Here is a 16,615-nt window from a genome sequence, read left to right as displayed (position 1 = left end):
CTGGATATTTCACAGGAAAATCTGCCATGTAAAATTGCAAAAATATAAAATAGATTTCATATATAAATTATGCAGTCTGGCCTTCTACAAGTCACTATTGATTGCTAAAATACACATCTCTGACAGGAAAAAGAAATTTGGCCTATCAAATTTATGTTTTTCCTGGCTCTAGTATTTCAAGTTGCCATTCTATCCTGTGCTAAATTCCCCCAAAAATATTAAATGGTCACCATGCCCGCATAACTTTATTGTCCTTCATAGAAGTAAGCTCGAGTTGGCTTCACTTGACTCACATGTTAAGTATTTTTTAAAGTAAAAATAGTGGTACCAAAGGCTGCAGGTGTATGAAATTGTACTGTATCAAGTTGTAAGTGAAGTATAGTAGTATATAAATGCTTGGGAGATTAAGTAATAGTGAATTAAAGCCCTTAAGGGCAGTCTGATATAAGTACTGACCTAAGAGAGCAAGTTTCCTTACTTTTTAATAGCTTTTTGTTTGCAAGCAAAGGGCCCCCAGTCTACTCCTCAGCCTGATATGAAACACAGTTCTGAGCAAACTTCCCTCCTCCCGAGGCCTGACTGATATAACAGTTTTTGCAAGGCTGAATTTTTCCCCTTCAGAAAGGACAGTATCCCTGTGACAAAGCTGACATTAGAAAAGTTTACATGCATTAAAGAAAGAGGAAATACAGACTGGCAAGAGTTACAGCTGCCCCTTCCCTGGCAGACACATTGAGCAACGCAGCAAATGCTGCTATCTCATTTGTGTCATGGGATGTGGCTTTGCCACAAATCTGAAAAATCTCATTAGAGAGAAAGTAATAAAGGTGGTAACACTGTCCTTTGGGACTCCTGGCCTTTAAATAAGTACAAGAAACCTGTCTAGAAAGAATAAGGCAGGAAGCATTTGTGACTTTTTCAATTTCACACCTCCAGTACCTGCCTACATTGGTTAAACTCAGCACTGTGCTCAGAGCCTGGTGCACTCCTTGCATTTACTCTGATCACTGACTCCTTTATAGAAATACACTGCTGTATATTGTTTTCCAACATGATAACACTGACAGACCAGTACATTTGCCCAGGAATAATGGAGAAACTGTCACTTTTCTGTCTGATGGCTTATGTTACTGTAAAGAAGTGCAAAGGCAAACTTTACATATCTTCAGATTCCTGCTTCTGAAAAAGTCTGCTCTCAGCTCTTCCCATGTGAATTTGCCACAACACCACAACACCCTTGGCTTCAGCCCAGGGAAGTTACTTTGGGTTGAGAGCAGTTTATCTGAAGCACAGGCTGTGCTTCCCATCAGCCTACAGCCTGTGGAGGACTCTGAAACTGAACAGAATGAGACCTCACCTCCCTTCCTTCATCAGCACCACCACTGTCACAGTGGCACCAGGATCAGACACTGTAAATCTTCAGAGCTACTGGTAAGTTTAGGTCCACAGGGGAAGAAACACATTTGGTTTTGTGAGACTGTGCCTTATACTCAAAAGTAAGAGATAAAGACTTTGGTATCCCCCTCTTCCTAATGCAGCAGGGCCTCAGGAATTTCCAGAAACCCAAGCTTTGTAGATACTGAAGTTATCCCAAATATGATACCAGGAAGGTTTATACTCTCTGAGATGATCAAATTACCACCACTAATTAATTACACAATAAGTTCTTGGATATACTCTTAATTGTTCCAATTTACTACAGGTCCCCTGAACTCTGTTCAAGGAAAAAACAGAACAGTTACAGAGGATATAATTCTTTCTTTTTCTGGTAGAGGCAGAAGGATACCATGCACGGAGAACCTGAATTAGGAAACAGAAAAACACTTGGAACTGCCTTTGAACACTTTGAACAGAATTAAGACATTTGATTGATCTGACTTAGGTCTTTGGGAAGCTAGTGCAGCTGGAGCAGGCTCTATCCTCATCCAGGATAGAGCATTGTCTATGGGGGTTCTGTTTGCAGCCTGGCAAGAACGATCTTTAGCCTCAATTATCAATACAGCACTCACTGCCTCAACTGTACAGGCCATTGGAGTAGGCAACACAGCAGGAAAGGGGCTTGAATTCTAGCAGGGAACACCCATTGCCTGCATAAAGTGATTTTGCAGCTGTTGCAAGGCACACAACCCTGTGAAATCTCAATCAGCAGCCTCACTCTGGCTGGGAGATAGCTCGGTCACTGTCACAGACACTCACATCCTGTTTAGTTGCACCTCACTTGAAGATTTTTCATTGTAGAAGTGACTTCCAGAGACTTGAGAAAGCCTTCTGTACACATGTTTCTTGCTTGTGTGAGGACTCACAAATAAAGGCACATGGAAGAAGCTTCATTATCTATTTTGTCTGCAGCCAGAAACAGGAGGCACCCCCGAGCACACAGCTCTGGCAAACCTCCTGTGCCACACATCAGGGCAAGGTTCTGCTGAATGACTGAGCTGCTTTTGCTCAGACACAGCCTGAGTGCAGCACACAAGCCACTCCTGCCTGCTCCAGGAGGTGATGCCCAGTGAGGACTGTCACTACAGCCTCCCTTCTCGCAGGTTTTATTAAAAAGCCCACACCCACACTTCACCTCTGCCTTCACTCAGTATTTGCACTGACACAGAAGAGAGTGTAACTCTTCTGAATATCTCCCCCTCAGGTGGAAGAATGAAGCAGGATGCAAAGCCAAAGCTTTCCACCCTGCCATTAGCTGAACCCCTTTCCCTTGGTGAGCAGTTCTGTCCTTTCCCAGGGCTGGCACCAAGGACTCACTGTGCACAAACTCCCCTCCTTTTGAGGGTGGTCTCTCACTCTGACAAGTCCACTTCAAACCTCAGTCAGGTAGATTAGAACTTAATTGTAAGCAGCCAATACTTTAGTCAAAAACATCAAAACACCGTCTCCATTTCCTATGGAAACTCTTGGTTATTTACTGGAAATGCTTATTAGCTACAATGGATAATGTGTTCTAATCATCTGAAATAACTGAAAACCCCTCTCCCCTACTAGGTCACCCATGAAAAGAGGCACCAACATTTGGCAAACTGATCAAGCTTTGCCAAATGCTGAATGCAGGCAACCCATCAGGCGATCTGTTTGTTTTTGTGGGATGCAGACTCTGACTTGAGTAAGGAAGAAAACACAGAATTGTTATATCTTTTCCTAGGAATGCTTTGAAAATAAGTGCCTTTTGGTGCCTTTTGGGCCTTTCCAAAGGCAAACAAGCTGCTCCTGGAAGGAAGTACCGTAAGTGCTCTCTGACAAGAATGTTTCAGCACTCTCCATCCCCTCTTCACAGCTGTCCCAGAAATACTGAGCACCTGAAGGCCAAAGAGACACAGTCCCCCTCACAGGCAGAGTCACCAACTGGGTGTGTGCACTGGGCTCAAAACCTGCCATGGCTTCTTGTACAGAGAAATGTGCATACAAGCAGCATCTGAAATTCCCAGGCTGGTGGAAATGCAGGGGAAAGGCAGATTATTAACCTACGCTGTTAAAAACCTACTCTGTTCCTTATAACAGTAGATCTGGCACATCTGGATAAATTGTTGTCTGGAGACTTACTGCAAAATCATTTATTGGCAGATTACAAAAGCAAACTATGAAAATAAAAGCGGATAGAATATTGCTACATTAGGAAAGTCTGACTGCCAAATCAGCTCCTGAATTGCTAAGTCCAGAAACCAATAGAATCTCCACACTTTTACTTAAAATCCTTAGCTTGTTTGAAAAACCCCTATTTCTAGAAATAGAAAGGTCCTGTGTGCAAATTTCTCAGTTTCTGAACTTTCAAATAATGCTTGATTGCCTAATCACCTTCCCATCTCCACAACCTGCTTTCAGCTCAGATCCAAGTCCATGTGATCCTCCTGGGGAGCACTACCATGTCAGCTAAAGCTGCTCTCAGCACTTGGCAGTCCCCTAAGCCGTGCACTATAATTATAGAAGAGGGGGAAAAATGACTTCGCATAATGTAGGTGAGAGAGCCACATAGCTCTGTACTTCATTCTAATTGTAGAAAAATGAGAGATCTGCAGAGCTTAAGTGTGGACAACAGAGCCCTAATTGTGTTACTTGGCTATTAAGCTGGACTAACCCCGTGCCAAATTGGCTATCTTAGACCCCTATTTTAGCCACCCTTCCTCTTTTCTCCTTCTGTAATTTGAAGACCTCAGCTATAGCAGTGGAGAATCCACGTAATGTTAAATTTAATTTCTAAAAAGAGAAAGAACTGACAAGGCATTTAAATAATTATTGAGCTCATTTCTTCGTTACATCTCTAAGAGACACTGATCAATGTACTATTTTTGAATGTACAGTTATAGTTTCATGGAAAAGACTTACAGAGCCCTCATAACCACACTAAAATCCCCAAAATATCCATAATCTTTAAATATTTTATTTTCTTTAATGCAGTTTTTGTGCAATCAGTAAATCAGTTAAGCCCAGAAATGCACTAACAGGTCCTGCTGATCATATTTTTCTCACAACCAGATTTAGGAAAGAAGGCTCTCAGGAGCCAATGGTGACCTGCCTGAGCTCAGCATAAATTAAGAGCAAGTCTATCAGAATTGTTGGTCTAAATTTTTAATTTATACACAGGTATAAATTAGAAGAGTAAAGGTCAAAGATTAAGAAAAGGTGAAAGTTATCAATTAACTCTCAGTGAGTGGCTATTTGTTTTACAGTAGTCCTGAGAGGCCAAGGGAGACAGAGTATTCCTTGTGATAAAAATCACACATTAAGAAAAGCGCTCATCTGGAGAGCTTAAATGAATTCACCACCACCCAGACTATCCTGTCTGCACTTCCAGAAAATTAAAACTGCAGGAGTTGTATACTTTGTTTATATTTTCTGAATATTTTGAAAAAAAACACAGAGACAGTTGCCATGCAAGCTGCAGCAAGTCTGTGCTCCAGCACACCCAAGCTCCCAGCAGTGAGCAGACTAGTGCAGACCCCAAAACAAAGCCATTTTGTCACAGTTATTTAAGAGCTTTCCAGCTCACCTGGTGTTCACCCTGCCATAGAGGCAGCTGCTATGACACAGTGGAAATGTGTTTGCATCGGTGCTTTTCCTAAGAAATGGTTAAAATTCATAGAGCAATGTCATACTGTTACAAAAACAATATGTAATATTTGCATTATTGTGGGGAGCCAAAGAGGGATGCTCCTAACACAGACTGAGCACAGCCTTTGCAGGCTGTTACCCAGATTTCTGATTCCTATCCATGCCCCTGGTTAGACATCAGTAATGTCTCTGAGGCAGTGTGCAGTGTACAATATCAGGATTGGAAGGAACTGATCTGAACTGATTGTTCTCTAGAGACTGAGCAAACAACTCCACAGGCTGGGCTTTCAATACCAATGATAAAAAGTGCAAACATTTTATTCAGCAGAAAAGTGTGTGAAGAGGCTGCCACATCCATTTGTCAATTGTTAAAATTTCTCATTTAACAGTTCTGCCTCTCTCAAGTTAATATTTTTCCAGAGCAGAGCCTGAAAGAATTTAATGATCACAGCACCCTTCAGATCTTCTGAACAAACCAAAATTCTTTCCAGGTAATTGGCATCAGTCCCTGTTTACCAAATGCTCTCCAGCCTATAACCAATAAATGATTAACAAGGAACTTCTCAAGTCACTTTCCAGATGTTGTTTATTGAGACATCCTTGCACTGCAATGACAAATGGGGCGGAAATGAGCAATGCACAGCTTGGCAAGATCCTGCCACTCAGCAGAATATCCCCAAGGCTGAATAATTTGGGTGAACACCATTGTACAAAGGTTAAAGCTACTTTCCTCTGTACAAACAGAGATGTGTCCCAGCTGGTACGTGTTAGGTTTAAAGAACCAAACACTGGTATTTTCTCAAAACAGGTGGGAACAACAAGCCTTTATCACAAGAGCAAAGGGTAACACTTCAGGCTAATACTGTTTGATCTTCCTAATTCTTTATTCTCTTTTTGCTGAAGAGGAAATCTTAAGACAGCAACAAAATTTGCTAGAATGAGCTGTGAAAATTTACACTAATAACAAAGGGGGAAGGGAGGATCTTTTTCCATTCTTTTGCACCTCATTACCCTCCCAAAAACAATAGTGATGCTGTAACAATAATTCCAGTGCAAAGCCATTTATATGGGACAAAGCTGCACACACACTGCACTGACCTAAGGACAACTCTCTCTTACCAGGATTTGGAGGGACCCAAGTGGCCACTAAACCCAGCAGTGCTTGGTACAGTTAAAATGTCAAAAGTCATGGCAAGGGCTTTACTGGATTAGCATGTATGCAGGTGGAGTGCATGTCTGTAAGTATTCCATATAAATGCAGGGTGGCAGGGCTCCACTCTCAGAACTACTGTGATGAAAATCTTGAAATCCATAAACAATTTTTTCTCAGACTATCAAATAGGATGGGATAAAAAAAAAATTGACTCCATATGTATACACAAAATAAAATCCAGACTTGGAATAATAAAAGTGTAATTCAAACAGTTCTAGAAAAAAAAAAGGTAAGTTTCAGCAAGCAGATTTGCAGGTAACATTGTACCAAGATAAACTGTTGAAATCTACTAGCTGTTTTTGCAAAACTGAAAACTCAGAAGCCTGAAATTCTACAGAAATTTGCATATTTTCAGTGCCCTTATATTAAAATCTATAATGATTCAGGCACATTTGAATAAGAGACAAAAAGAAGGATAATAGGACCTGTCTGGTTTGGGATTCAATCAAAACCTGGGACCCTCCCTTCAATTTGGTTGTGATTCTCTCCTCTGCATCAGACAAATAACAGTAACAGCTCCTGAGATGGTGGGTGTTTCAGCAGCCAGAAAACAGGAGAGAACAGCAACAGAAAAAAGAGCCTCTTCCTTCCCCTCTCCCCTCCTCAGTATAATGCTTTGTGTATGACAACAGGAGACCCTTTCCAACCACTGCAAGCGACCTGTGGTGATGTTCTAACAAACCTTGCTCTGATTCTCAAATCCCTGTGACCCTGTGATAACAAATAAGACCTGGGGATGGGAAAGGCTGGAAGTGGATGCACCATTATTTGACTTCTGTCCCCTGTGGTTTCAGCCACACACTGGCAGTTCCCCACCAATTTCACTGGCATTCTCTAACCCCAGAGGATTTAGGATTTAGTTCTGCTAATCTCTGAATCCATAGAACATTAGATATTTAGGCTGTGATCTCAGGCAAGGATTTGTCCCTAGAGTCATATTAGATTACTAAGCCACTGGGAAACCAAATAATTAAGGAAAAGCATAATGAGGGGTATTAGCTAGAGATGTATTCCATGCCACAAAATAAACCAGCCAAAAGGCCCTGTTTAAAAGGATGAAGAACTTCCTTCCAAGTGAAAAAATGCTCACATCATGGGCAGCATCAGCTGGAGGCAGCTGGGCTCAGAGCTGGGCAGCAAGGCCCCCATGGGCTCAGCTGGATTGCACAGCTCAGCAGAGCCGTGTTTTCTAGGCTCCCAGGAGATGCTGGGAAATACTTTGCTGCCCAGATTGGAACTGGCTGAACTTTATTTCCCTACATTCATTGCCAGCTCCAGAAACCAGCTGCTGCACCTGAACTGTAGACAGTGAACTTGAGGAAGCAATGCCCTCCCCAAGTGCAGGGAACTCTGACACTTGGCCCTCCTTCCTCATTTCACTCCTGCACACTGGCCCAGGCACAGCCAAGCAGGTTATTTATCTGGTGACCTCTAGATGCTGGAGTTTGATAGGTGATGATTTCACTACAAAGCAGTTAATCAATAAATAGGCTCCGTTTCTTTCTGATTCAGGTACTGACACAACTGCAGAAGGGCCTGGAAGAGCTGTGTGATAATGTATTGATTATAAACAACCCAAGAGCCATTGTCAAAAGCAGTAGGCATTGTTCTTTCCAACAATCAAATCCATACTTTAACGATCTGTTTTCCCTCATTAAACACTTGAAAGGCTTTCTTAGCAGCACTTTTTACTACACAGATGTCCTATTTCATTTTGACACATACAACATGCTCCTGTCATTCTCTTCATTGTATAGTGGCTTGTTTTGTTTATTGTAAGATGGAGATGTTAGTTTCTGTCATATCTCCTCCTTTGTACTGCTCATTTACAAATGGAAAATCCATGTAGACCTTTGTCTCATCTGTCTTTAGCAATCAAATGAACCAATCAAAACTTCTGAGTAGGAAAAGTCACACCAGAAAAAAAAATGGGGAAAATAACAGAATTTGGTTTAAAAATATTTGGAATACTCTGTTCTGGTTTTTCCTTTGAGGTTCATTTGACTCACATTTTTGATAGAAAGGTAATGACTGCAGACAGCCATGAGGGCTGATGCGATGCAAGCAGATCACCTCACTTTGCTGAATTCTCTTATGCTTATTCTCAGCAATCTCATGTGAAATGATGCTTTGGAAATGTTGACAGAGAAGATTTCATTTTTTGTCTCACATAGGACTAGTCATTTCACCCCTGAATGGCTTCACAACCTTTTGCAGGGACTTCAATTTTACTTACTAATGCTTTGACTCTACAACAAAAAGCTATTTTCTCAGTAGAAGCAGATCAGTGGGAATACGGCTCTGGGTTCTGCCCAAGTGGATTTGGCATTAACAAAACATTCACTCCCATAGCAGACAGGACACCTCTCTCTGTCCAGGTACAGCTGTTTGGTGTTGCAACTCAGGAATCATCATAAGCAAAAGAATCCTTTCTCCCTTGGAGGAGCCTGAGCCATGCTGGGCTGCAGAAGACAGAGGTGACACATCTGAGCCATCTGGACCACTTGCCACTTCCACAAGAACCACAGCTAACCTCTGAAAAGAGCTGGGTTGTGAAGAGCTGAGACATCTACAGCAGCCAACACAGACAGGAGAACTGGGTTGATACAGCTGCAGGATGTTTAATATAAACTTGAGCTGTTGCCACCTAATTGCCTCTTGTGTATTTCTTGTTTAATGCTCTTAGGATCAAGGGCTATTCCCCAGAGCTCCTGCTGAGATGCAGCCTCCCAAATGTTTTTGAAGTGTGCACATGTTGAAACTCACTACCCACAGCCTTATAGATGAAACAGGCTGGAAAAGTACTTTGTCAGCATGAGACATTATTGACCCTTGTAACATATCGTGTTATTTAATGGTGAAACAAAAAAATATGCTAATTGGGAAATGCATGTAGTGCAGTCAATGAGTTGTAATAGAGTCACATCACAGTAACCAAGATCATGCTCTGCTCTATTATTATTAATTATTTACAATAATCTTGGTTTCTGTGTGTGAATACATCATCAAGCACAGCCTTCTCTTTGCCCTGCCACTCTGTGCAGTGCACATCCTTAGATCTGGCACTGAACACAGATACAAACAGAAAGGCTGAAGGAAAGCTTGGGAGCTGCTGCTCTGCTGCCCATCCATCACAGAGACACATGGAAGCAGCATATCAGCCTCTGTTCATGGACTCCAGGGCCTTTCCTCCCCATCTAGGAAGCACAGAGACTTTGAATTATTTTCAGTCGCTTCCACAGCTGTTTTAGAAGTGGAATTAGGCAATGTTTGTAGGGATCTTTGAGGACAAAGCCCTGCATATGCACGAAGCACTATCTTTATTAGTTTCACAGGCAGTAGCAAAGCCGTGACAATTTCACTGTGCATTCCCCCACATTAACTCCTCGCTCCTGCTTCTCCCTCTCCTTCAGAGAGCTGCTCTCACCGCCCTTGTGCTCAGTGACTTCCCTCCACGAGCCGAGCAAACAAAGTGGCAGTGTTTGCCAGAGCCCCAGCCCCTGGGGTGCACAGCCTGGGAGTGGGCTGGCAGCAGCCTCCAAACGAGGGGCTCCCACCCGAGAACAGGCTGTCGGAAGAAAGGAAAACTGAAAGCCAACATCCGCTGGAGCTTTTTTTGTTATTTCAAAAGTGTTTGAGAGAATGAGTGGAAGGAGGGAGTCTAAAGATCCCAAGTTACACTTTAAAGTATTTTACTGAAGTGTCAAGGACCAAAGCCCAAATGTCAGCTCTTCAGGGCTTTTTTCATGAATCACTGCAAATAGAGCCTGAGACAAGAAGGGGAAGACAGTAAAAAGATGTTAGGAAAACTCTCATGAGGTTGCCCTGATTTTCTCTCTTTTCAAGATTTATAGACATACCAGAGCATGCTTTTAAAACTGTTCTGATTGAGTGCACTATTTGCAATACAGTTCTGCTTATTATTATAATTAACCAGTAACATATTCTGTACCTATTCTGTACCTATTCTGTCAACTCTCACGTGTTAGGAGTTAACTACATGGATATTTCCTAATAGCTCATTGCTAACAGCTGGAAAGTGCTCTACCTGATGAGCCTTCCAATGCCTTTTTTGTTAAATAACTATTATTTGGTTCATTTTCCCCTCACACACACCAAACACTGGAAACACTCGCCCCTGCTGCCATTCTGATGTTAAGCAGTACTCCACCCAGGAAACAGGCCCATTCAAATCGACATAAAATCACCACTGCTGCTGGGATTTAGCTTTTTTGGGTCACAGAGGATGGGAAACTATGCCAGGAATGAAGTCCTGCTAACAATGGAGAATTCAAGACTCTTACCCCAGGGAGCATGGACAGCTCTTCAGGTTTTCCAAAGAGCTCCTGCTGCCTAAATTACCGAGGACAGGACAGAGCCGTCACTTCAGGTGGCAGCAGGGTTCAGGGCTGCCAGCTCCTCTGCCATCACTGTGTGGGGACACAGTCACTCAAAGTGACCTCCTCACTCAGGAGAAGGAGTTGGTTGCCCCTCCAGAGCCCATCCTCAAACACTTCCAGAAGGCAAGGCCAGCTTTAGTGCCAGCCCACACACGAGAAAACATGTGTAAAGTTTTATGCATTAAAAAATTTAATTTTTTAAATTTAAATTAACTTTTATCATGTTACTATTTAGAGAGAAACTGAAAGACAGAGTGAGGAGAGGGAGAAAGGAAGCACCGCACTTCCCTTGGTGCTTCCAAAGAAAGAGAAATGAGGATTTCAGTGTCAAAACTCCATAAAATCACACCATGATAAATTATCAAAAATGCTAATCAAATTCCAGACAGTGGGCTAGAGTTGACTTGTAACAAGCTACAAAGGCTTCCTCTATTCAGTGAAAAAAGAAAATTTCTGTTACTATTTTACTTTGTATCTGCCTTATTTTGGCACATGTTGCTGGAAACTCAAACAGAGCTCTGTAACCTAGATAGTAAATAATCTCCAGACTTTTCCTCAGGTCATGCAAATAATCTGTGTGCAACAGAAGTCAAAGGTACTATTGTGAGAAGAGCACTTGAAAAGATTTATTTAAACTGCACTTCCAGTTTCACATTCCTTTAAATTCTTCAAATTCAGTATTCTTGCAGTAATACCAGCTAGAGTTTCACTGCTCCTTGACATGTTCTGTAGTTATTAGTATTTAGGAAGAAAGATAAAGTATTTTTTAATATTCATTACTGGACAATTATCAGTCATGTCATGTGTTCATTTTAATAGGTCCATTTGTACAGTATCTATAGGCACAAAACAACACTGAGTGCAGCTGTGACAGGCATCCTCCTCTCCGACCCATCCTGCTGGGGGAGACAGCAATAACTTTACTGTAGTAAAGTTATTTACTGTAGTAAAGTTAACCTTAAGCTGTTCAGGTGTCACAGTGAGTTCACGCTCAAGGAACTCAGGTTTCCTTCAGGCTTTCCTAGCTCATTCACCAGGGTTCCCCTGAGTACGGGCACCCAGTTCAGGGCTGAATCTCCCCTTGAAGACCTCTAGCACTGCACAAGGGAAATGCCTGGCTGCAGCCTCTGGGACAGGGCTCTGCTCTCTGACTGCACAGCAGAGGAGATATCCAACATCCTGACTAGGGCATTTCCATGCTGCCAATGCTGGTGATACTTTTGATACTGGAAAGTCAGTAGAATTGAAGTTCTTTTGACAAAACTGCTTATGGATATATTCTGAGGTTTATTTTCATAATTTTAAATTAACTTATTCTGGTAATCCCTGCCTGTGCTGAGAACACTGCATTGCTGTGAGCACCAAATCCAGCCAATTCACACACTCACCACAAGAGCAGGGGAGGCAGGGGCTATGCAGTGTGTGAGAAGCTGCTCTGGCCACACTCCACCATCTCCCTTCAGCTCCAGAGCAGCCTGTTTGGGTTGTCCCTGGGGCAGCCTCTGCCAGGGACTGGGAGCAGCAGAGAGGGAGCCTGGAGCCCCTTGGAAGCAGAGGCTCTGCACACAGTGTGCAGGGCAGAGCCTTGAAAGAGAAGCAAAAAGGGAGCAGGGCTGCAGCTCTAAGCTGCTTCAGCAACCCAGTGAAGCTGGACAGTCCAAGAGCAGAAAACAGCACCAGCTATTGCACCGGAGCATGGTCTGCTCCACACAAGAACCCCAAGAAGGGGCTGCGCTACTCAGACCCAATTCTTGCTTTATTGTTACTAAAAATGATCTAGCTGGGAATGACAGCAGCAAAATTTGTGGCTGAATTCCTGGCTCTCAGCTGGAGCTGCACCAGCACAGACACAGAGCTTTCATTCCCTCACTTGGACTTTTCCAGACTATCTCATCCCAGCAAAATTAAATTGCATAGAAAACAAAAGCCAGTAAAAACATTAAACACAGTAATTAGTCAATAGAACGAAGAGCAGGAAACCATTTATTATGAGAATTAAGGGAATGATTCACACTGAATAATTTATCTAGCAAATTTAGTTTTGGGTTTTGGTTTTTTTTCCCCTGCTGGGAGAGAATTCAGGAACAGTTTTGCTCACTGCCTTAACACTCGTTTGGTCCCCAGGAGTCAGCTGTTTAAACTAGCTGTGCCTGAGCAAGGAGCCCAGCTAACAGAATGGCACAGATGAAACTAAAATAAAGGTTCCTATGCACCTGAACTTACCCATTGATGTTTATTTTGTAACATCTGCTTAGCACAGGTATTATTAAGGCCACATTAAGCATGACATGGCAGCTCTCCTCCCTTCCCCTCTTTCATTCAGAAAATGACTGCCAAGCTCAGCAACCTTCATGCCAGACGAAAGACTGGAACCAAAGAAGAGTCATTATGATCTGCAATATTGAACACAAGGCACAAATAACTCCCACATAATAACACTATAGATTCCAACCCTTCCTTCATATTTCACTGCTCAAATGACAAATAAATGAACCTATCAGAGTTCCTCAGATGTATCATAAAGTGGAAATATTGCAGATAGAATAAATAAAACATTTTTATTGTAGTTAATAGCACCAGAGTGGATAGAGTTACATTTTAATAAAAGTCTCTATTATTTGAATCAGTATTGGACTGCTGTGAGTAGTCCCACCTTTCTTTTGTGCAGATAGGGCAGTTTGATTTCCCATCCCCTATCTGAGGAGGCTGCAGCAGCTTTGCCCTACACTCATCTTGAAGAGGACAAGACAAAATATTCTGCAACACACAGAGGGCTTCCCAAGCTGTGGGGCTAGAACTGCACCCTGTGTGCAGGGCACTTCACTGTGGTTTGCATCCCAGCAGAGCCTGGAGCATGAACCCCACAGCCAGAGCTGAGAACTGCCACCACTGCTGCACCTGAGAGTAGGACCTGGCCTCCCTTCACTGCTGGCAGTGACAGTGGCACCAGGGCTGTGTGACCAGCCCCAGAGAATTTACCCAATGAAACATGGTTGTCCTAGGAGATGAGATTGCAGAGAAAAGCAGAAAAGGAAGAAGATTCCCTTAGCAGGTACCAACAACTGCGTTGCAGTTATACACAAAAAAATCCCTTACATACACAAATTTTGTAATAATCACTGCTGCTCTTTAGTAAGCACTCCCTCTTGACTGGCATATCTGAAAGGCACATCAGCTTTCATATATGCTAAGCAGTCTTTATCCTGATTAGTCCTTTTTTTCTTTTTCTATTCATAGATCAGATAACATTGAAAATACCTGCACACAAACTGAAAAGACATTTGAAGGTTTAGTCCTGCTTGTCCTTCTCCAAAGGTAATAAACTGTAATACAGCATTTCATTAGGAGGCTCAATTCACATCTGCCCACATCAACAAAACATTTCTGAAGTAGTAGAAATGTACAGCTATTATGTATTCTTACTTCATCTCCACAGAAATTTACTTCAGGTCAAAGCATTCCTGCTCTGAAGCCCTCGACTCCTGGTGTGTAATTTGCAGCAGTGTCTGTATGTCAGTGCTCCAATGCCACAGGGCACAAATGTATGGTTTGGCCAGGAAAACTCAGCAAAATAAATTATTCCCCAAAAATGCTTACAAAGGTAAACACAGAGCAGCAGACACCAGAGTTTCCAGCAGCAGGTCAGGCTAGAGGGTCTTCTGCACACATGAGTCTTGATGAGCTTTGAATAACAGATAAAGATAGTAATTCTGCAGCTGATGCTGATGTGGTTTCTAAAGATTTTTCTTTGCAAACTAGAGGGACTTCTTTTTGATTCCTAGGAAGGACATGGCTAAAATGCAATAAAACATGGCTGCACATGAGCCCAGCTGACAGACCTGTGGGAAAGAATATAATTTTCGACTTAGAATGGAACTTTGAAGGAAAAAAAAGATTGCTTTAGGTTTGGGAACTCAGAAACAGAGCACCTTTTACATTCTGAAATGGCACATGTTAACTTTGGACCTCTCCCTAGTGTGAATGTTGTTAAAGGCAGAGCAGAATTGTTGTCAGACCCTGTATCCATCATGAGACATGTCAAACAAGGATTACATCAGACACCCTCTAACTCTAACCAAGCTTATAAGATCTGCTTGGAAAATACTGGGAGAAGAGTAAAAGGGAAAGAGAGCTGGAGACAGAGCCTCCTTTCAAAGAACCCAGTCACTGCAGATTCAGTGGGAGCACAAGGATCACAGTTTGGAGAGCAGAGAAAGGATAACCACTGCTGGAGAGGGAAAGAGAGACTTGCACTGCAGCAGTTCAATGAGAGCAGGAGCCTGAGACCACAGGCAGCCAAGTGAGGTGCTGAGCACTGTCACCACACACATGCCCAGCAGGCAGCGTGCCCCGTGCTCTGGGCCAGCTGGAAAAATCAGACACAAAATGCCCCAACAATGCCCTTTGATTCACTCATCTACTGCCAGAAGAACATTAGAGCCTTTACTACAGTCATAGAAAAATTTTAGCTGTGATTATTAACTTAATACAGGCATGTAGAGCAAGATGCTTCTGTGGAAACAAAGCAGAACAGTGAGATGATGCCACTGGAGTCTTTTCAGCCACCTCCTCTTTTTGCTAAAATGGCAGAGCCTTGTTTTCACTTGGGTTCCAGCAGGAAGACTGCTGACACATACTGGTCATCTCACAATGAAATAAAGCAATAAGGTCCTCATCATAAAAATTACACTGATACTTGGAACAGGAAAGTTAATTATTTAATTTCCATTGCTTACTTTCAAAGCATTGAATGATTAATAAAAATCCTTTAGAATCAACTCAAGAGCATGATACTCATGAGACCTGTTGTTTTTTCCCTCCAGTTCTGTGACAGGATTCCTTTTAAGCTTCGGGAAAGAGAAGATTGTTGTTCCCTTTGTGCCTCCAATTCTTGTAAAACACAAATCAATCCTTGCCACAAGCCTCAACACAATTAACATCACATACAAAAATGTAAAATGCTGATGGTTTAAGGCATGATTGCTGTCCCCATGGTTGTGCCTCCTGGAGACAAGCAGAGCTCAGAGTTTATCAGTGCCCATGCTCAGAGCAGCACAATCCTGCCCTGCATTTCAGCTGCCAGATCACAGGCACTTTTCACTCCCCCATCTCTCTCTGTTTTTGGTTGGGGCTTTGCAGTAGCACGGCGCTGGCGGATCCCACAGCAGCTTGCTGTCTGGGAGGGCATTGTCTGCTTCCAGCATCTGCTGCCTTTCAGGGGGGCCGAGGGGCGACACATGGCTGGCAGGGCTCCTCCTCCAGGTAGGGATGTGCCAGACAAGGGACAGGCTGTCCCCATCCCTGTCCCCATCCCGATGGAGGAGACAGGGCAGGGAGGAGGGGGGTGGTCCTGCCCTGGCCAGCGGGATGCTGCAGACACAGGCATTCCTTCCCCCGGATCAAACTTGCAAATTCCCTACCTTGCCCGCCTGGCATTGTAATTCAAACTCTGCGCCGCGGCAAGTTAATGATTTGCCGCTCCTCACCAGCCACACAAACTGACACCAGAGATTTGGGAGTAATTAATTGATAGCGTGTTACAATCTGAGATAAGTAATAAGCAGTTTTACTCATAGAGCTGGCAGCACACGCTGCAAAGCTTCCTGATTTGGCCCAATCAGTGAAATATGCACCGAACTGCATCTTTAATAGCGTTATTCACCATCTAATTATCATTATTTGCATTTTTGATAGGTTAAATGCAGTGAATGGGATCAGACACACAGGAAGCACCCAGCCCTGAGGATACAGGAACAGTACAAGAGAGATCTCCCTTATGGAATGTGACATTGCCAAATAGAACAGGTCCAAAATTTGACCTAAAATATAATGCCAAAGACAATAAAACCAGAAAACAAAGCAATAAACCAAGGAATGCAATGCAATGCTCTTATCATAGCTCTGTGTTGAACCAAGAGATACAGATGGAAAAACAAAAAGCAAGCGAGTA

The sequence above is a fragment of the Passer domesticus genome, chromosome 11, assembly GCF_036417665.1.
Source record: "Passer domesticus isolate bPasDom1 chromosome 11, bPasDom1.hap1, whole genome shotgun sequence".
Taxonomy (NCBI): domain Eukaryota; kingdom Metazoa; phylum Chordata; class Aves; order Passeriformes; family Passeridae; genus Passer; species Passer domesticus.
Note: the sequence above shows the minus strand (reverse complement) of the source record.